This window comes from Schistocerca piceifrons, chromosome X, assembly GCF_021461385.2.
Source record: "Schistocerca piceifrons isolate TAMUIC-IGC-003096 chromosome X, iqSchPice1.1, whole genome shotgun sequence".
Lineage (NCBI taxonomy): Eukaryota > Metazoa > Arthropoda > Insecta > Orthoptera > Acrididae > Schistocerca > Schistocerca piceifrons.
In genome coordinates, this window is record NC_060149.1 from 755,589,620 (window position 1) to 755,610,786 (window position 21,167).

Below are 21,167 nucleotides of genomic sequence, written 5' to 3' on the forward strand. Positions count from 1 at the left end.
CTATAAAACTCTTAAGAAGAGTGCAGAGAGGCTGGGATTAGGAAGTGATTGGCTCTGATGGCCAAGTGGCTCTGAGCACTATGTGACTTAACTTCTGAGGTCATCAGTTCCCTAGAACTTAGAACTACTTAAACCTAACTAACCTAAGGACATCACACACATCCATGCCCGAGGCAGGATTCGAACCTGCGACCGTAGCGGTCGCGCGGTTCCAGACTGAAGCGCCTAGAACCGCTCGGCTACCAGCGGCCGGCATTAGGAACTGATTATTACTTCCAGCAGGACAATGATCCAAAGCATACAGCTGATATTCTGAGGCTTTGGATCGTGTACAACAGTCCTCCCACTTTGAAAATACCGCCTCTGTCTCTAGAACATCTGGAATGAACTGAAATATCGTGTTAGGAAACATCAGAAGTAAATACCATGTAAAAGGACTTCTTCAAACAGAGTGGAGAAATATGGACTCTGTTATCAACGTCTAAAAGACTAACAGCAGTAATTCATGAAAAGGTGATGACAACTAAAAACCTATTTTCGATCTTTCTGGTAGTGGAAATGCATTGATGAGCCAAACCATTATGACCTCCTGCTTAATAGCTTGTTCGTCCGTCTTTGGAACGAAATACATCATTGATCCTGCATATCACGGATCCAACAGTTTGTTGGTAGTTTTGTGGAGGTATGTGGCATTAGATGTCTCTGCAAAAGTCATGTCATTCGCATAAAAAACGGACGCTGATATGCGTACACGGCGATTGCGACCCTGATAGGTTCCATACTATTTCCATCAAGCGAATCTGGTCGCCGAGACGTCGACGTGCGTTCACTATAATGCTCCCCAAACCACAGTAGCACGGTTCTGGCTCCGAGACACGAACAGTTATGTTACTGAAAGATGACATCGCCGTCGAGGACGACGTCAAGCATTACGGGATGCAGGTGGCTTTCAGCTGTCAGCATGTCTTCGATTACTACCACAGGTCACACGCAAGGGCAGCAGAATGTCTCCATACCATAGTACTGCTCCCACGAGCCCGCGTCCGTGGCGCGCTTCACGTTTCATTTCGATCCGCCGTTCACCTACACGACAGCGTTTGTCAAGACGATCGTCGACCTAGTGTAGCAAAAATGTGATTCAATCGAAGAGACGACACGTTTCCATTGATCGACGGTCGAATCCCGATAGTCCCGTGCTCATTGGAATCGTAACTGACGATGTCGTTGGGTCAAGATCTGAACACGTATAGGTGGTCTGCCCCGAAGCTCCGTGTCCAACAATGTACCATAAACGGTATGCATCGAACACTTGTGCGTTATCCAGCATTGCGCTCTTTCGGAAAAGATGCCACTGATCACCATCTATTCTACTTTACAGAGCAGAGAAGCCTCCGAACCCTACGTTCTGTGAAGAATCGTTGACGTTCAACCATTTAGCGCCTAGTGGTAGTTTCTCTGTCTTTCTACCTCTTTCCGTAGATGCTCACGGCAGTAGCACTTGAACATTCGACCAGCCTCGCCGTTTTCGAGATGCTCGTACACAGGCTCTGCATAATAACAATATGTCCTTTGTCAAAGCCTCTGATTCTCTAATCTCAATGGATTTCCCCATTTGCAGCCCATATTTTCGCTAGGGTGATTCCGTGTCCGCTTCTGCTCCTCTTACATACTTTTGTTACCGAGTCACGTGTTCACATCGCCACCAGGCGGCATCCAACGCCGCGGTAGGCAATGGTCATAATGCTTTTGCTTATCAGTGTATGTTTCAGTTGCTTTTCGTGATTTTATACATTTAATAGAAGATCCAACTTCATTTTGTGTCAGTTGTATTTATGTCTAGCTTCTTCACATAATTATACGCCGGCCGTTGTGGCCGAGTGGTTCTAGGCTCTTCAGTCCGGAACCACGCGACCGCTACGGTCGCAGGTTCGAATCCTGCCTCGGGCATGGATGTGTGTTATGTCCTTAGGTTAGTTAGGTTTAAGTAGTTCTAAGTTCTAGGGGACTGATGACCTCAGATGTTAAGTCCCATAGAGCCATTTGAACCATAATTATACAAATGATAGAACTAATAAAGTTGTTTATGTTCGAATACTTACGGCAGTCTCTGTATGTGGGTGCTGTTAGTACAAACATGTCATTGCGGTTCCTACGGGATGGTCATCTCGAAACTTTGTAAGTACGCTTCCAAGGGATAGTTTGCGTCTGTCTTCAGGCGTCTGCCAGTTCAGGCCTTTCAGCATCCTGACTCTCTCCCACGGGTCCAACAAACCTGTGAATATTCGCGCTGCCCTTCTTCGGGCACGTTCAATATACTCTGATAGTCCTGTTTGGTACGGGTCTCACGCGCTTGAGCAGTATTGTGGACTATGTTGTAAGTTATATTTTGTGTTGACTGACTTCATTTCACTAGTATTCTACCAATGAACCGGCGTCTACCACCTGCTTTCACTAGGGCTCAAGGTATGTGTTCGTTACATTTCATATCCCTATGTTACATTTACATTTTTCGATGACTGTCCATTCAAGGTAAGATGCAGTGTCTTCTATACCAAGAAATCCTCTATTGCAGGCTTGTGTGGCCGACCAGTTCTAGGCGCTTCAGCCCAGAACCGCGCTGCTGCTCCGGTCGCAGGTTCGAATCCTGCCGTGGGAATGGTTGTGTGTGATGTCCTTAGGTTAGTTAGGTTTAATTAGTTCTAAGTTTAGGGGACTGATGACCTCAGATGTTAAGTCCTATAGTGCTTAGAGCCATTTGAAATCCTCTATTCAATCACAAATTTCGATTCACACCTAATACGATCGCGCTTTCGATAGTATGCATAGTTGTAGTACTGAGTCAAATACTTTTCGGAAGCTAAAAAATGCTACATCACCCTCACTGCCTTGATCCGTGGCTTTCAGTATGTCATGTGAGAAAAGCGCGGAATCCAAGATGGTGGGCATGGAGGAGTTCCTTCTTCTCGAGATGCCTCATTACTTTTTAGTTTAAAACATGTTCCGACATTCTGCAACACATAGATGTCAAGAACATTAGAAGTGTCCTTGCGGATCACTTTAGCTATCCTTCTTATAGACCAATGATTCTCAGTTTTTTCTTGATCAGGTACCGCTTTAATTTCTTTGTCGCTATCAGGTACCAAAAGATTCAATAAAAACAAACTCTGTCAATCTAAAAATAAACTATGAGCAAAACTTTCAATATATTCGTGAAACTGAAAATTAACATGCATTAACAGTACTATTATAAGAGTACGGAACAACTTTAGTAGCAAATTGAACTCGCTTGCATCAATGTGATTATTGAACTTGCATCTTCTGCGCATGTTCGGTAATTCTGGGGCTAATATTATTGCTAAGAACTAGAAGCGTATCATCACTTTTTTCCAATCGATTGCTGAACTTGTTTTTAATTACCAGCAAGCAGACAACCGTTGTTCTCACAAGTAACTTATGGAAGAAACATAAGACAGTGCAAGGTGATTTCTCGAATTTTAACGACGAAACTAGTTTTTTTTTACAACAAAACTGCTCAAGAGAATCAGATTCAAATGAGTCCTTACGGTTTCTGTCATTTTGGATTTCAGTGAACTCTTCCTGGATTTCTTCTGCAACATCTCCAGCATTAGTGCCAAAAGGATAGCTAATCAGTTTTTGATCAACTTTAGCTTCTGTTTCATTATATTCTGGGAAGTAATGACTGAATTCATCAGCCAACAAGCCTGTGTAGCCGAGCGGTTCTAGGCGCTACAGTCTGGAACCGCGCGACCGCTACGGTCGCAGGTTCGAATCCTTCCTCGGGCATGGATGTGTGTGATGTCCTTAGGTTAGTTAGGTTTAAGTAGTTCTAAGTTCTAGGGGACTGATGACCTCAGCAGTTAAGTCCCATAGTGCTCCGAGCCATTTGAACCATTTTTGAGCCATCAGCCAACATTTGCAGGTAATTCTTGACGTTTCCTTGTGTGTTTTCCCTAATCATGTCATACTTTTGATCAACAACGAGTGCTTGAGTGCTTTTAATGTCACAAACGCAAAATAATTGTTTTCACTAATTTTACCTATCCATAACCGAAGCTTGCAAATAAAGGCATGAAGTTTATCTTCAACGGTTACTGTATTTGCAGCAGCGTCTAATTATCTGTTTCCGGAACTTTGCAATAGCAACTTCAACTTATTCAAGTGTGTAAAAGTATTCACAAGCTAAGCCAAATGCATCTGAGATGTACGATCAGAAAATTGCTCTCTAATAAGTCGTCCATTTTTTTATCACCTAACAACAACTCACCCTCTCCTCTGAGTTCTTATAATCTTCCCAGTATGTTACCTTTCGACAGCCAATGAACTTGTGTGTGGCGTTGCACTGCCCACGTAACAAGGGATTAAGATATATGTGTGGTGTCTGTTCTTTTGGACATCTTCAACTTTCCCCATTGATCTCAATCAGTGCCGACGCACATCTAATGTTTGTAATTCCTTTGTGTCTTAAGAGATTAATAGTTTGAGACGAATAAAAGTTTTAAATTGTAAATCTTTCGCGGACCAGATTTTAGCTCTTGCAGACCACCAGTGGTCCGCCGACCACTGTTTGGGAACCAGTGTTGTAGACTGATGTGAGCTGAGCTTTTTTCCAACTACTGCCTACGGTTTCTTGTTCAAGGCATCTACGGTACATTATGGTAAAGAGTGAGGCTAATTCAGCCGTAAATTCGGTATAGAATCTGAAAAGGATTCCATTGTGCCCTGGAGCTTTGTTCAGTTTTAACGATTTGAGCTCTTTCTCGGCGCCGCAGACACTAAATTCTGCCTCATTCACAAGGGCCCTTTACACGCTCAGATATTTACACTGAGTTGTATGTACAGACAGTGTTTGGAGAGACAAATCGTTGAGCGTGAATAAGTCGCGAACTGAAAAATTTGTCTGTATTATTGTCTGTGTTCGGCATGTGCGAAGTCTGGCGGCTCTAGAATTGAAGCAAACTTTATGTGCAGACCAGCACTTCATATATGGCACGATATGTTGCTGGAAAGATGTGGCTCAATGATGAGGTGATCTGACAGCAGAAAATTTCAGATCAGCGTAGCTACAGCCAGTTGCCAAGTAACTCAGTGTTGCTGGGTGCTGGCCGCGGGCGTCACCTGGCACTCGTCGATTTTCTCATTACAGTATCATTTCACCTCATATACAGTGTAACATATTGTAACAACACAAAGAATGTCTAACTGTTCATTCCTAGGCAGTTAAAGCAGTCCTCTATTTCAGTTTTTAGCTCCTTAAAAATATTAACAAGCGAAAGGGTTACACGTTTTAAAAGCCACTCTTTTGTCCGTTTTCTCCGTACCGACCTTTTTATTTTTACAACTTCCGAAATAATAATAGCAGGCAGAATACCTGAATCGGTAGTCTGAAGAAGAGAACGAATACAAAACCTCCATTTGTGGGGAAATACAAAGAAACTTCCTCCAGTCCTTATTTTTAATTTTGTCTTAACCAAGCAGTTATATGAGGTTCCTCACATTAACCTCCTATCTCAGTACATTGGAAAGGCGAATTGAATACTTTTGAAGCACGCATCACACTATTAAAAACCGAGGATTTGTTCCCTTCTTCAAATTGGCTATGAACTAGGCATTAAAACTTATTAAACGTCAGTAATAGTTACATTTTCGCAATACATTCATAGTACGACATATACAGGAAATGGCCATAACTTCCAAACATTTTGAAAGCATTATCTATGAAATTTACTCTTAAAATTATTATTGTCCTTCGCTCTCACTGTCCTCTGCAGTAGCTGTTGTTGGTCACATCAGCATCTCACAAAACTCGTATGGAATTTATGTAATTACACTGTGTACATCCTGAATCATCTGGTCTTGTATTGAAATTTTACCATTGCATACCATTTTTGTTAAAATGTGAGACACTCCTGCGTTGTTCTTTTGCAGCAAGAAAGTGTTTTTCACCTCATCTTCAATGATCTCAGATACGGTTAAATAGCTTTTAGGTAAGTAATATTCTAACTGTTTGTTCTTGGAAATCAAAAACGAGGCCTTTCCCAGGAACTCTGTTAAGTTTTTGTAGAACTTTGGCCATCAGTTCATGAAATCCAAGGTATTTTCATCAGAGATTTGAGTGACATCGAATCCTGTCTTCCTTGAGAATTGAATGAAATCAGTGTATTGTTGTAGTCTTTAAATTCTATGTAGTCGTTACGCTTTCCTTTTCGCAGTCCCAAAATTGCGATCAAATTGAAGAAAGGAGTGCCATCGCAATGGAAGGTACTAATATACCTTTGTAAATTTCCGAGTAGCAGCCAATGCAAGCAGAAAGCGAACTGAAAAGGTGAAGCTCTTTAATCTAAGGGCCCATATTGCATATTTTCAACAAGAGCATGCTGTATACGTCGTCAGTAAACGTAGGCATACAAGGAAAAACATCACATTAAAAACTCCGAACTAACACACTTTGAGAGGTGGCATGAGCCCCCTCTCATATTTCTATCTTACGATTCTCCTCTCTAATTGCATGTGGTGGAAAGTTGCTATTCCTTCACACGCGGACTTCCCACGCAGCGTCTCTTGTCACCCGGGTGGTCCGGTGACAGGCGGGCTCTGCTGATTTTGAAAGGGTGTGAGGGAGTCGAGTGAATGCTTTCCAGACGCCGACATTGTCGAAAGACACGCCCGGAGGGGCCTGAAGTAGCGGCTGGGCTAGAGGTTCCGTTACTTCGCAGAAACTTAGCGAAAACACTTTCTGGCGGGCTACCAGCGAGGCGTGGGAATGACTTGTGTACCCAGGCAGTTGTGGCGGGAAAATTCCCGCGCTTTCTGCAAAATAGTAACTGTGATTGGCTTGCTCAGGGCATAGCTCCGTGACGTAGCAAAATTAGCGCAGAAATTGGCTCCAAGAATCTCCATTGGTGGAATGGTAGTGCTCCGGCAATGGAGTGGAATTTTCCGCCGGTTTTCGAGTTGCTGATTGGAACGTTTAACCACAGCCACTGTCGTGGGGGCGGGAATGTTCGGTGTTCGGCATGTACGGGTGCTCTAGGGTAGTCGGCTCTCGCTTTTCGGTCGAGGACGTCGAAGCAACCAGCCATCGCCTCCGGTACGCCAGATCGTGTTCTGGCAGTTAAGAAGACAGTTTGGTAATGTACGTCCGCAGCACCCGCAGATAGGGATTTTCCTAGGTGATAATCAGAGCTCAGCAGAGCGCGCCTGTTCGTCTTTTTCTAATTTTGTTCTGTCTTGGGTAGCAGCAATTAATGTGGGGTTAGCTGTGTGTCTCTCTTAAGATTTGAGTGGCAAGGAATTGGCTCCACATACCACTTCGTCATAAACCTCACAATCTAGTTTAGGGACAACTTCACCTTCACAGCGTTTGTTTGAGTATCCAATTTGAGCCAATTTGATGTATTATAAATGTTTCATGTGTTTTTGTTTATTATTTTGTGTTTAGTCTTAATAAATGATATTGTTATTTTGGACAGAACTTTCATTCTGTTAATCGGTAGAGCAGGGGCGGGCAGGAATTCTGCACGTGTGCGGTGCACATGCACTTGTGCAGTTAACAGGTGTTCTGCGTGCACACAGGGGCAAGCTAGCCACCCGCTTCTCTCCCCTCCCCACCATACCGTCTCTCTGCTTCTTCCTCTGTAATGCGTTTTGTTTCCTGGCCTGCTTTATTGAATGAAGGAATAAGGGTAGTAGGAGTGCTTGAAAGTAATCATCGTTTGAAAGAGTACCTATTACCTACGATACGTTTTATTTAATTATCACAGGTGGAGTTTACAATACGTTTAATGTCTGGAACAAAATTTCTACATACAGACAAACGCAAACAGTTACGCAAATTTTCATTACTGATGTTTACTCTTAACCGAGACTTATTAATTTTCATAACAGAAAAAAATCTCCCACAAAAGTATGTCGAGCCCAACATTGACATTATCTTCGCGGCTTCACGATGGAGACGAGGAAACTTGCTGTGGAAAGTCGTGATAAAAATCCACCACACGTCTTGCCAAAAGGTACCTGTCTCTCAGACGAGAATTACGCTGTAGACCTATTTATTCCATTTGCAAACTGGGATGAATATCATCTACAGAAACAGCAGATTGTCTCGAGAACTATTCAAAACCTTGGGATAAGTAAGATATATCCCCAAATCGCTTGAGAAATTCCTCTTTTATTGCACTAAGAACGGCAACATACTGAAATTTATTGTAATGGCGTTCAATATTAAACTTCCGCTGACCAGCGAGAATACTGTCACATATTATACATTTCCAATTTTCACGTTTTTGCACAGAGAAAAAATGATTCTCCCATTCCTTTTTAAAAGATAGCAAATCTCCAATTCTCCGTTTCCTTGATTCACTCTGCATTTTCCGGTTACTGAAATTCACTACGTAGTGGTCGCTTCGCTTCAACGTCCGCAGCTTAGCCTGGAACTACACTGCGGCAAACTGCCGGCTGTCGCCACTGCTCCGTTCGACGATTGCGCTCATGAGCCGCGTGCAACATTTGCCCGCCCATGCGGTAGAGCAACCCATCATTTCTCACTACGTTAATGAAACCTTCCTTTATTTAACTTATTTATCAAATTAAATTATTGCAGGTGCCAAACTCTTTTCTACTCCACTTGCAGGGTTGATTACAGTCAGTTCGCGTATATTTTTTAATCTATGTGCAACAGCAAAAGTCGGAGTTAGAATAGGGGGGGGGGGGGGGGGGGCTTAGAGCATCATTTACATGTGTAGATTCTAGAAGAATTTAGTGTTAAATACACTGCTTGCCCCGGCACCTCGCAACTTTTAAGTCATCTAGAACAGCTGCTATATCAATAGCTACACTGCTCGCCATTAAAATTGCTACACCAAGAAGAAATGCAGATGATAAACGGGCATTCATTGGACAAATATATTATACTAGAACTGACATGTGATTACATTTGCAAGCAATTTGGGTGCATAGATCCTGAGAAATCAATACCCAGAACAACCACCTCTGGCCGTAATAACGGCTTTGATAAGCCTGGGCATTGACTCAAACAGAGCTTGGATGGCGTGTACAGGTACAGCTGCCCATGCAGCTTTAACACGATACCACAGTTTATCAAGAGTAGTGACTGGCGTATTGTGACGAGCCAGTTGCTCGGCCACCATTGACAGACGTTTTCAATTGGTGAGAGATCTGGAGAATGTAGTGGCCAGGGCAGCAGTCGAACATTTTCTGTATCCAGAAAGGCCCCTACAGGACCTGCAACATGCGGTAGTGCATTATCCTGCTGAAATGTAGGGTTTCGCAAGGATCGAATGAAGGGTAGAGCCACGGATCGTAACACATCTGAAATGTAACGTCCATTGTTCGAAGTGCCGTCAGTGCGAACAAGAGGTGACAGACACGTGTAACCAAAGGCACCCCATACCATCACGCCGGGTGATACGCCAGTATGGCGATGACGAATACACGCTTCCAATGTGATTTCACCGCGATGTCACCAATCACGGATGCGACCATCACGATGCTGTAAACACAACCTGGATTCATCCGAAAAAATGACGTTTTGCCATTCGTGCACCCAGGTTCGTCGTCGAGTACACTATCGCAGGCGCTCCTGTCTGTGATGCAGCGTCAAGAGTAACCGCAGCCATAGCCTCCGAGCTGATAGTCCATTCTGCTAAAAACGTCGTCGATCTGTTCGTGCAGATGGTTGTTGTCTTGCAAACGTCCCCATCTGTTGACTCAGGGATCGAGACGTGGCTGCACGATCCGTTACACCCATGCGGATAAGATGGCTGTCATCTCGACTGCTAGTGATACGAGGCCGTTGGGATCCAGCACGGCTTTCCGTATTACCCACCTGAACCCACCGAGTCCATATTCTGTTAACAGTGATTGGATCTCGACCAACGCGAGCGGCAATGTCGCGATACGATAAACCGCAATCGCGATAGGCAACAATCCGACCTTTATCAAAGTCGGAAACGTGATGGTACGCATGTCTCCTCCTTACACGAGGCATCATAACAACGTTTCACCAGGCAACGCCGGTCAACTGCTGTTTGTGTATGAGAAATCGGTTGGAAACGTTCCTCATGTCAGCACGTTGTAGGTGTAGCCACCGGCGCCAACCTTGTGTGAATGCTCTGAAAAGCTAATCATTTGCATATCACAGCATCTTCTTCCTGTCGGTTATATTTCGCGTCTGTAGCACATCATCTTCGTGGTGTAGCAATTTTAATGGCCAGTAGTGTATTACTCATTTGCATTTAATGAAGAATATCCAAATTCAGGCGTCCTACATTAATTTCAGAACGATACTCTGATGCGCTGAAAATGCAAGGCTTTAAGCAACTGAGCTGTAGAAACGACCACCATCGTTGAGGGTGAACGAACTCGAATATATCGAAGTCCTATTCTGCCGGCATATGAATGGTTTTTGTTCCCGTTTTGTAGTTCGCAGCCGGCCGGAGGTTCGAATCCTGCCTCGGGTATGGATATGTGTGATGTCCTTAGGTTAGTTAGGTTCAAGTAGTTCTAAGTTCTAGGGGACTGATGACCTCAGAAGTTAAGTCCCATAGTGCTTAGGCCTTAGAGCCATTTGAAACATTTTTTTGTAGTTCGCAATGTGCACCTAAATGTGAACACGTTTGGAGAAAACAAAACCTATTTCTTGGCGCTTGATCCCTTCTTCAGGCTACAGATTCAATTATCGTACAAGCAACTGTACTTAATTTGGCCACGGCTAGAAAATACTCTGGAATTTGAGACTACAGATTCAGCATTGCTCGAAAGCTGCATTGTGGTTGTAAGGTGTGGGTGGGAACTGAATACTGCAAACGAAATCTGCAGACGGTCGCTACAAACATAGTCTGCTCAGACAAACCTGAGCATGTGCAGGGTCTTATGCTCCACAAGTTAATGCACGAACGTGTAAACAGATGAGAATTTGTCACGATGTGCACTAGTGAGCAGTAATGAGAGTACAGTGATGCTGGGTGCTGGCCGCGGGCGTCACCTGGCCGGCCGGTAACAATGGCATTTGTTGTGGCGCGTGTTTTTTGCTGCGCCGGCTCAAACACCTGTTGTCAACCGGCGGGGGCCTGGCCCGCGGCGCGCCGCGCGCACCGGTTTTTTAAGCGGCCGTGGAGGGGAGCCCGCCTGCCCCAGTACATGTGCGTCTCTGCCGACGAACGGAACTCTCGGAAAGGCATGGACTGACTGCCGGTGAGTACGCCGCCACAGCCGCTTCTACTGCTGCCATCGTCCGCCGACACACCGCCGTTTCGCGCGTCACTGTTTTCCTCGATCTCAACGCCGTTGCGCAGCCGCCCGTTTCGATTTCACCTCGTACAATCGACTCGCCATCTACGACTCTGTCAACTTTATTCGCGAGAGATCCGGACGCGTTCGCTGGCACGGCTCCTGATTTCCATTTTGCTGTGATTTAGTTAGACTGGGTAGGTACAACGCGCATCATTTGTGGATTTGAAAGACACACGCCACTGTGATAGAGGATATTCGTCACGGAACACTTATTTATGATGATGTGACACATTTCATTTCAGTGAATTCTTACGCATTCATACTTATCTACCATTTTTTTTATTTCTGCCTTTATTTCCTTACTTGCTAAAATTAATTTCTATTTCCTCGCTCTATAAGGATCGCTGTGCAACTAGACACAAGTGTTCTTAAGCTCCTGCCATTACCGGTCGGGTTTCTCTTCGTTTTTTTTCTTTAGCGTCTTCAGTGCCCCATTTAAATTTCTTCTATCGCTGCCAACTGTCCAACTTAGCCGCTGACATTCTGAAGGTAAAATCTTCTGGGTCATATTCTTCAGATCACTGCACATTTCGATCTTTGTCCAGCGATTTTCTTCGGGAATTTTCTGGTGCTTCTGGCTGGCACTTTAATTATCGATACGACGAATTAACAATAGAAATAACAGCCTCCCCATTCAGATTATAACGGTACGTAGTATTAAAGCTATGGGAGATTCAACAACTATTTGTATAGTGAAGTGGACGACTTTGGTTGATGAACCACTTGAATTGTGTGCTCTACTCTTGCCTGTAGTTGGTTACTTACTATCACATGTGTAAAGTAATAGAGACTAGACATAAATTTACGATGATGGCAAGGTAATTATAAATTGTTATTCAGTTCAGGTGGACGATTAGTCGATGGGAAAGCCACCGTGCACTTTTCGAATGAACCATTCCAGTTTTCGTGAGACGTGGACCTAAATCAGGACCGAGATCTGAAACACGCCCCTCCTACATGCGAATGTAGGGTTCTAACCCGTGCCTCAGGCTACTCAGTTTTCTACGAAACATTAAAAACGGGAATAGGAAATGTTTCCGAAATTAGTGATCTAGGGTGCAGTCATTATGACAATAGACTAAATCACTTCAGACGAATGCCAGAATGATTTATGTAACTGCAGATTCCGTGTTGTGTAACTGTCCAACGGAGCTAGAGTATAATTTCGAATCACCGTAACACCGAAGTAGCGTCGAAATTACTGTATTTGACTGTGATCTACGGGATATTTTACGAGGAAGCCAACGTAGGGTAACAACTGATACACTGGGCCACCCTGGATGGAAGACGCCTCTGCAACTTTAGCTCTATTGTCAGTTATTTCCGAGACACTACTATTCCAAAAATCCCAGGAATGGAAATCACTAAACATTAAATTAGTTGATCGATGCTTTTATACTTTACTGTCTATTTCTCTTTACAGCTGACGCTGATGTGTTTCATCGTCTTACGTAGATAATCGAAGATGGTGCCTACAATGTTTTTAAACATAAAGATGAACTCCGACTGGCAACAAAGTACGTTGGAGGCACCCTGTAATAACGATATATATATATATATATATATATATATATATATATATATATATATATGTAAATACTCGACGCAAGATTGACGGTTTAATAGCAGAGAATCGTTACGGAGAAAAATATCGTCTGCTTATCTGATGATGGTTATTTAACTATAGAAGCATTAGCTCGATGTTTCTACTGCAGCTGCATCTTTTAAATGTACATTTTACATATACATTTCACTCGAGTTACTGATGTTATATCTTACACCCTCACATCACTCCCCAAGGTGCGACTGATTACCAGAGTTTCAGGATATGAGAATGAGCTGGTTTACATTTCTGAAACTTCATTTCGTTCCTGTCACCACTTTGTGCGCTTTTCACTTAATTAATATGCAACACCTCCTTGTGAAAAGCAAATCTCGAAACCTTCCGTTTCTGTTTCCTCTGAATGTTTACTTTTAGTTTCCATGATTTCCATCGTACCGTCTGCCATGACTCGCTTTGCGAGTACGTTTCGTGGCGCCTTGGAGAGTGTAATACGAAGAACGTATCCACTGAGGTGACCAGCCGTAGAGAATTTCTTTACCTCTATCGCTATATTGTTACGGGCGAGTAAAACTAGCTCAGTTGTTTGTCATTAGTATAACAATACTCAAACAGCTGCTCTTCGGGGATAACCAACTGCAAATTTCGAGATCTCTCCTAACTTTAGAATTTAACGGCACACTCTAAGAGAGCCGCAATGATAAATTTCAGTGCCTGTTGACTGTGATTCCCGCTCTAGCACGCCGTCGGTTCTTGGTGACAGATGGTGCTTCCGTTGAAAATGCCACTTTTACTTCGCGTATTTTCTATCTTACTACCACATAATTTCCGAGAATTTTTCTGACGAGGAAACTTGACATATTTTCGGGTGTGCAATAGGTCTGACGCCTCGATTATTCAGCATATCGGGAGGTCGCACGTGCTTCGAGCGGTATTTGTCGTTTTAAAATGGTTCAAATGGCTCTGAGCACTATGGGACTCAACATCTGAGGTCTTCAGTCCCCTAGAACTTAGAACTACTTAAACCTAACTAACCTAAGGACATCACACACATCCATGCCCGAGGCAGGATTCGAACCTGCAATCGTAGCGGTCGCGCCGTTCCAGACTGAAGCGCCTAGAACCGCTCGGCCACTCCGGCCGGCCATTTGTCGTTTCAGATTGATTGAGTTCCAGACCTTTAAGATGGTCGTTCTTAATGTGTGAAAAACACTTGTACACTTGCCCAAGTATTGTGCAGAATCATTGAGCTGGCTGGACACCCTTAAATACAGTATAAAGTGAACCGGTCCAAATCCGGGCGGTGGATGAAGTATTGGCCGGCAAGGGGAGGAGAAGTGGTGGAATAAGGTTCCTCATTACTAGTCTTTGCACCAGTGTCCTGGGTTAAACACCAAACCTTTCCGCAGGGTCATATGAAGTATAGCAATTTCGTGTGGATCAGTGGTCGAGTGCAAATCTTCCGACCGGACGCTAATTGGGCGACTTGCGTGTCCCTAATCTACTCGTTATCCAGCTGACGAGAGAGGGGCTACATTTGAACGGTGAATCCTAACCACGTGTCGTTCCTGTGCGAATTTTCACGTCGGTAAGAGGTGAAGGCCAGGTTAAATTCCCGTGGTTCCAGAGCGATACGATGCCGCAACATTCCCATTGCGAGATACGCGCTTTACCGCTGACCCACCATGCATGTTGCACTGTTGATGGTGATTTGTCCGTGCGATGGGGACGCTTAACTCGGCGGGCCCCTTAGTGCTATGCGCACCTTCTACCTTCTCTCATCATCATCATCAGTCATCATCCTAATCATCATCATCCAACAGAAACATAACAGTACATTATACATGTATCAGTTACACTCACCTGCACTCTACAAATACACTCACGAAACAGCTCTCAGTTACCCAGAAGGAATGAAGAATATCCTTTCCGGCAGGCGGTTGAATCCATCCAGTGGCATATCCTAATCAAAGGTGTCATACAGTATTTACATTCTCTTCTCGTCATTGTGGCAGGAAAGACGAAGGTTAGACATTCAGAACGTACGACTGAGTCCTCCGAGTCGTTCATTCCTTAGATAGACGCTTTCCGGTAATAACACCATGTAGTGCTGTTAATTACGATAGAAAAGTAATAGAATTCTTTCTAGTTTCACAACAATACGAGCTGTCAGTTTGGCGAGTCTAGTTGATGTTAAGTCACGACGCCCGTTATGGTTATGCTTCTGTAACCCGCAGTTGAATGTTTTCTTGGTATATCGGGAAATGGAACTCTAGATTTCGAAGTCCCGTCAATAACGAGGTTATTGGAGTCGGTGCACTAGCTCAAGTGAACCACCGCCCAGTAGGGAATTTTACATGTACATCTACGTGACTACTCTGCTATTCAGAATAAAGTGCCTGGCAAATGGTTAAGTGAACCACCTTCAAGCTGTCTCTCTACTGTTCCACTCTCGTCCGGCGCGCGGGAAAAACGAGCACTTACAATTTTTTGTGCGAGACCTGATTGCTCTTATTTTATTGTGCTGATCATTTCTCACTAGCCGGCCGGGGTGACCGAGCGGTTCTAGGCGCTACAGTGTGGAACTGCGCGACCGCTACGGTCGCAGGCTCGAATCCTGCCTCGGGCATGGACGTGTGTGATGTCCTTAGGTTAGTTAGGTTTAAGTGGTTCTAAGTTCTAGGGGACTGGTGACCTCAGAAGCTAAGTCCCATAATGCTCAGAGCCATTTGAACCATTATCTATGTAGGTGGGTGCCAACAGAATGTTTTCACAATCGGAGGAGAAAACTGGTGACTGAAATTTCATGAGAAGGTCCCGCCGCAACAAAAAAGCGCCTTTGTTTTAATAATTGCCACTCCAATTCACGTATCATGTCTGTGGCACTGTCTCCCCTACTTCGCGATAATACAAAACGAGCCGCCCTTCTTTGAGCTTTTTCGATGTCATCCGTCAGCCCACCTGAGGTGGATTCCACACCGCACAGCAATACTCCAGGATAGGGCGGACAAGCGTAGTGTAAGCAGTCTCTTTTAGTAGACCTGTTGCAACTTGTAAGTGTTCTTCCATGGTCTTATCTTCCAAGATTCCACGGCATACAACGAAGTGATTTGGGAAACTACGATAAACCTAAGTGAGTGACGCCTGACGCAAAATTGAACCATTTCCACCCGAATTAGAACGACTCAGTGTCATTTAGAAATAGCTTTATTTATCCCTGAACCAAGGGTATCGGACATAACTACTCATTCTGTTTTTTTCTCATAGAGTAAGGTGTTCCGTACATTGTATGTGTCGTTCATTGTATGTGTATAAGAAGTGACTGAGCATTGTGGCGTAACGATTAAGACACAGGACTCGTACTCGGGAGGGGCGAGACGCGAATATTTGACCATTAATCGTGATTCTTGTTTTCCGTGGTCGCCATCAAGCGTGAAAAGCGTATGCCAAGGCGGTTCTGCTTAGAAGGCCACAAGCGATTTCCTCCCTTGCCCATGTCCAGCTGAGCTTCTGTCGTATCTCTAACGACCTCGAAGTTGACGGTACGTTGTTTCTGAAACCACTGCGTGCGGCACTTAGTGCCGCTAGATGCTGCTCAGTTACAGATGACAGCAGGAAGTTAATCGTATGGCAAGATGTGTGGAGTTGTTGAGGCGCCCTGTTCGCGAGAGGAGCAGATGCGGCAGCTGCTTTTTTACTGGAGTCCTGCTACTGCATCTGGTCACTGACCCACAAACGGAGTACCGCTCGCACTTACAGACGACTCCTGTGCCAACAGCGATTCACTCCTGTGCGCGTCATCACCTAAACTGTGTTTCGTTTCTTCCCTCCATTTGGGTTTTATTTGTACACCCTAACTCTGAGGAAATGATAAGGTTCGAGCCACTTTTTTACTGATACGAGTATTTCAGTGGCATACGTTCTAGCGACCTTGGCGCCTACAGTTAAACACTGAGGTGACAAAAGTCATGGGATATGGTTCAAATGGCTCTGAGCGCTATGGGACTTAACATCTGAGGTCATCAGTCCCCTAGAACTTAGAACTACTTAAACCTAACTAACCTAAGGACATGACACACATCCATTCCCGATGCAGGATTCGAACCTGCGACCGTAGCGGTCGCGCGATTCCAGACTCAAGCGCCTAGAACCGCTCGGCCACACCGGCCGGTAGTCGTGGGATAGAGATATGCATACAAACAGATGGCTAGTATCGTGTGCACAAGGTATGAAAGGGCAGCGCATTGGCGGAACTGTCTTGTGTCCTCAGGTGATGTACGTGAAGAGGTTTCCGACGTTATTATAACCGCACGACGGGAATTAAGATTCCAAACGCGGAATGCTAGTTGGAGCTAGACGCATGGAACTTTCCATTTCGGAAATCGTTAAGGAATTCAATATTCCGAGATCCACAGTCTCAAGAGCATGCCGAAAATACCGAATTTCAGGCATTACCTCTCACCGCGGACAATGCAGCGGCCGACGGCGTTCACATAACGACTGAGAGCAGCGGCGTTTGTGTAGAATTGTCAGTGCTGACAGACTGCCTTAAATAACCGCAGATATCAATGTGGGACGTACGAAGAACATAACCGCTAGGACATTGACGCGAAATTTGGTGTTCATGGGCTATGGGCGCAGACGACCGGCCCAAGTGCCTTTGGCAGCACCACGCCATCGCCTGCAGCGCCTCTCTTGAGCTCGTAAACATATCGGTTGGACCATAGACGACTGGAAAACCGTGGTCTGGTCAGGCAAATCCCGATTACAGTTGGTAACAGCTGATGGTAGGGTTCATGTGTGGCGCAGACTCCACGAAGCCATGGACCCAAGTTGACAACAAGGCACTGCGGAAGCTGGTAGTGGCTCCATAATGGTGTGGGCTGTGTTGACATAGAATGGACTGGGTCCTCTGGTGCAACTGAACCGATCATTGAATGGAAATGCTTATGTTCGGCTACGGAGACCATTTGCAGCCATTCATGGACTTCACGTTCCAAAACACCGATAGAATATTTATGAACGGCAATGCGCCATGACAGCTGCTGTGGCCGAGCGGTTCTAGGCGCTTCAGTCTGGAACCGCGAGACCGCTACGGTCGCAGGTTCGAATTCTGCCTCGGGCATGGATGTGTGTGATGTCTTTAGGTTAGTTAGGTTTAAGTAGTTCTAAGTTCTAGGGGACTGATGATCTCAGATGTTAAATCCCATAGTGCTCAGAGCCATTTGAACCAAATGCGCCATGTCGTCGCCCCACAGTTGTTCACGATTGGTTGGAAGAACATTATGTACAATTCAAACGAATGATTTGGCCACCGAGAGGTTCTAGGCGTTTCAGTCTGGAACCGCGCTGCTGCTACGGTCGCAGGTTCGAATCCAGCCTCGGGCATGGGTGTGTCTGATGCCCTTAGGTTAGTCAGGTTTAAGTAGTTCTAAGTCTAGCGGACTGATGACTTCTGATGTTAATTCCCGTAGTGCTTAGAGCCATTTGAACTATTTGGCCACCCAGACCGCTCAACATGAAACGCTTCGAACATTTATGGGACATCATGGAGAGGTCTGTTCGTGCACGAAATCCTGCACCGGCAATACTCTCGCAATTATGGACGGCTGAAGAGGCAGCTCAACACTTCTGTAGCGGACTTGTTGACTCCATGCTACGTCGATCTGCTGCAGTTCGCCTGGCAAAAAGAGGTCCGACACGATATTAGGAAGTATCCCACGGCTTGTGTCACGACAGTTTATACCGCAAGCCTGCATGATGGAGAACACCTCGTACCAATATTAGCCACTCTCTCATGTATCACCCAAGTTTGGAATGATACATCCTTATATGCACTCAAGCGTGTCCAACCTTTTTATCGTGACGATACATTGCCTGGTCAAAGGTATCTGGGCACTCCTATGTAATGCGTAATTGACCACTAGATGTCACAAGGGGTGGGCCTACCGGTATAAAAGGAGGTGGAAAGTATTGTGTTGCCAGTAGAGAAGCCGTAACAGTAGAATCGGTCGGGCAGGAGAGTTCAGCGCCTTCGAGCGTATTCTACTCATTGGTTGTCACTTGAGTAACAGATTCATGAGGGACATTTCAGCCGCTCTAAAGCGACACAAGTTGGCTGATGGTGATGTGATTGTGAAGTGGATATCCGAAAGAACAACCACAGCTAAATCAAGACCAGGCACACCTCATGTACTGACATTGAGCGACCGTTGAGCATTGCGGAGGATGGTTGTAGAAAAATCGTATGAAATCTGTAGAAAGACTCACTCGTGAGTTCCAATGTGCAACCGGCAGTCCAGATAACACAGTGACTGTGAGTAGGCAGTTAGAAATGGGAGCAATGGTCGATCAGCTCCTTCACACATTTGTGTGGTCACTGCTAAGCGAAGCCTGAGGTAGTGTAAAAAGCGACGCCACTGGACGGAGGTTGACTGGAAACGAGTAATATGGAGTGATGAATCACGCTGCAACCTGTAGCAGTCCGTTGGAAAGGTCTGGGTTTGCCGAATGCCTGCACAACGTTATCTGGCGTCGTGTGTGATGCCAACTGTGAAGTACGGAGGAGATGGTGCTAAGGTATGGTGTTGTATTTCTTGGCTAGTGTGTGGTCCCCTTATCGCGCATAAGAAAACGCTAAATGCTGAAGGGTGTGAACACATTTTACGGGATTGTGCACAGCGTACAGTAGAAGTACGGGTCGGAGACGATGACTGTATCAGCGTGGAAATTCACTCTGTCGTAAAGCAACATCGGAGAAGCATCTATTCCAGAAACTGACTGGCTTATCCAGAGTCCCGACCTGAACGAAATGGAACACCTCTGAGATGGGCTAGAACATCATCTTCACCTCAGACGCCAACGTGCAACATTACTACCTTCCACGGTTTCGTCTCTTGAGGGAGAATGAGCTGCCATTCCTCCACAGACATTGAGACACCTCCACAATAGTATTCAAGTCATCATAAAGGCGCGGGTGACGCACAAAATACTAACGTCCACTAATAAGTGTCTAGATACAATGGAGGCAGAAGAACTGTTACACAGTTTTCTTACAGTGCTCGTTCTCTAAATTTATCTGACAGAATTTCACAACAATAACGTTGGCTTTTGTCCAGCGATTCCCTTCCATGAGTATTTATGTTAGACTTCAAATGGTTCAAATGGCTCTGAGCACTATGGGACTTAACTACTGAGGTCATCAGTCCCCTAGAACTTAGAACTACTTAAACCTAACTAACCTAAGGACATCACACACATCCATGCCCGAGGCAGGATTCGAAACTGCGACCGTAGCGGTCACGCGGTTCCAAACTGACGCGCTTAGAACCGCACGGCCACACCGGCCGGCTTGTTAGACTTCCATTTGGGCTATACCGACCTGTAACGTTCCTAGCAGTCCGTCTCTGATTTCCTTCTTCGTCTTTCCTTGTGACCTACTTGATAACACGCACAAACAATGGAGCATTACTATAAACTAGGTGTCATTGGTGTCTAGGGTACCGTTGCTTAAAAGATGCACTTTAGTTTCCTAAAGTTCTCCCAAAAAATGTTAAATCTTCTGCCGGCCGCGGTGGCCGAGCGGTTCTAGGCGCTTCAGTCCGGAACCGCGCGACTGCTACAGTCGCAGGTTCGAATCCTGCCTCGGGCGTGGATGTGTGTGATGTCCTTAGGTTAGTTAGGTTTAAGTAGTTCTAAGTTGTAGGGGACTGATGACCTCAGATGTTAAGTCCCATAGTGCTCAGAGCCATTTGAACCATTTTTAAATCTTCTGTTCGACTTCCCTACGGTTGATCTGCGTGTTCGTTCCACTTCATATCGCCTCGTAATTACTGAAACGATATGACGTGTTCCAAATGTTCTTATGCGCGAGTCAGAGGCTGTCTATGCAGTGTAGACCTCGACGGCTGTATTTGCTGTGAGGGAGAAACTGCATGGGACCACAGATATTAAGAATCGCAGAACTTAATAATTAATATCATGAGATATTGCAAATATTTTTAGGCATGTTGCAGGGAAATCGTTATTTCTTCCTCCAATACTTGAACTGGAAAAATTCCAACCATTATTAGGGCAAGTCCGTGATTAACGTCTGAGAGTATACTTCGTGTCTGTTTATTCACTGAGAAGCGAAGAACAAGTGAAACAATGATATGCCGCTAAATTCAAGGGGCATGCATGAAAGATGACGAAACAACGATCGTCACAGATGAAATTTAAACGGTTTAACAAGAAATACATTGGATATAAAATTGCACTAGCACCCAGTGCAAAC

At 44.9% G+C, this 21,167-nt stretch overlaps 1 protein-coding gene across 1 annotated transcript in view; it reads left to right on the forward strand.

The window, feature by feature from the left end:
* Window positions 1-11,142: 11,142 nt before the first annotated feature.
* LOC124721837 (zinc finger protein GLIS2 homolog) overlaps window positions 11,143-21,167 on the forward strand; it is a 127,306-nt gene continuing 117,281 nt past the window's right edge. The window contains exon 1 of the mRNA XM_047246963.1: window positions 11,143-11,232. The gene's annotated coding sequence lies outside the window, so the exon portion shown is untranslated. The remainder of the gene's footprint in view (window positions 11,233-21,167) is intronic.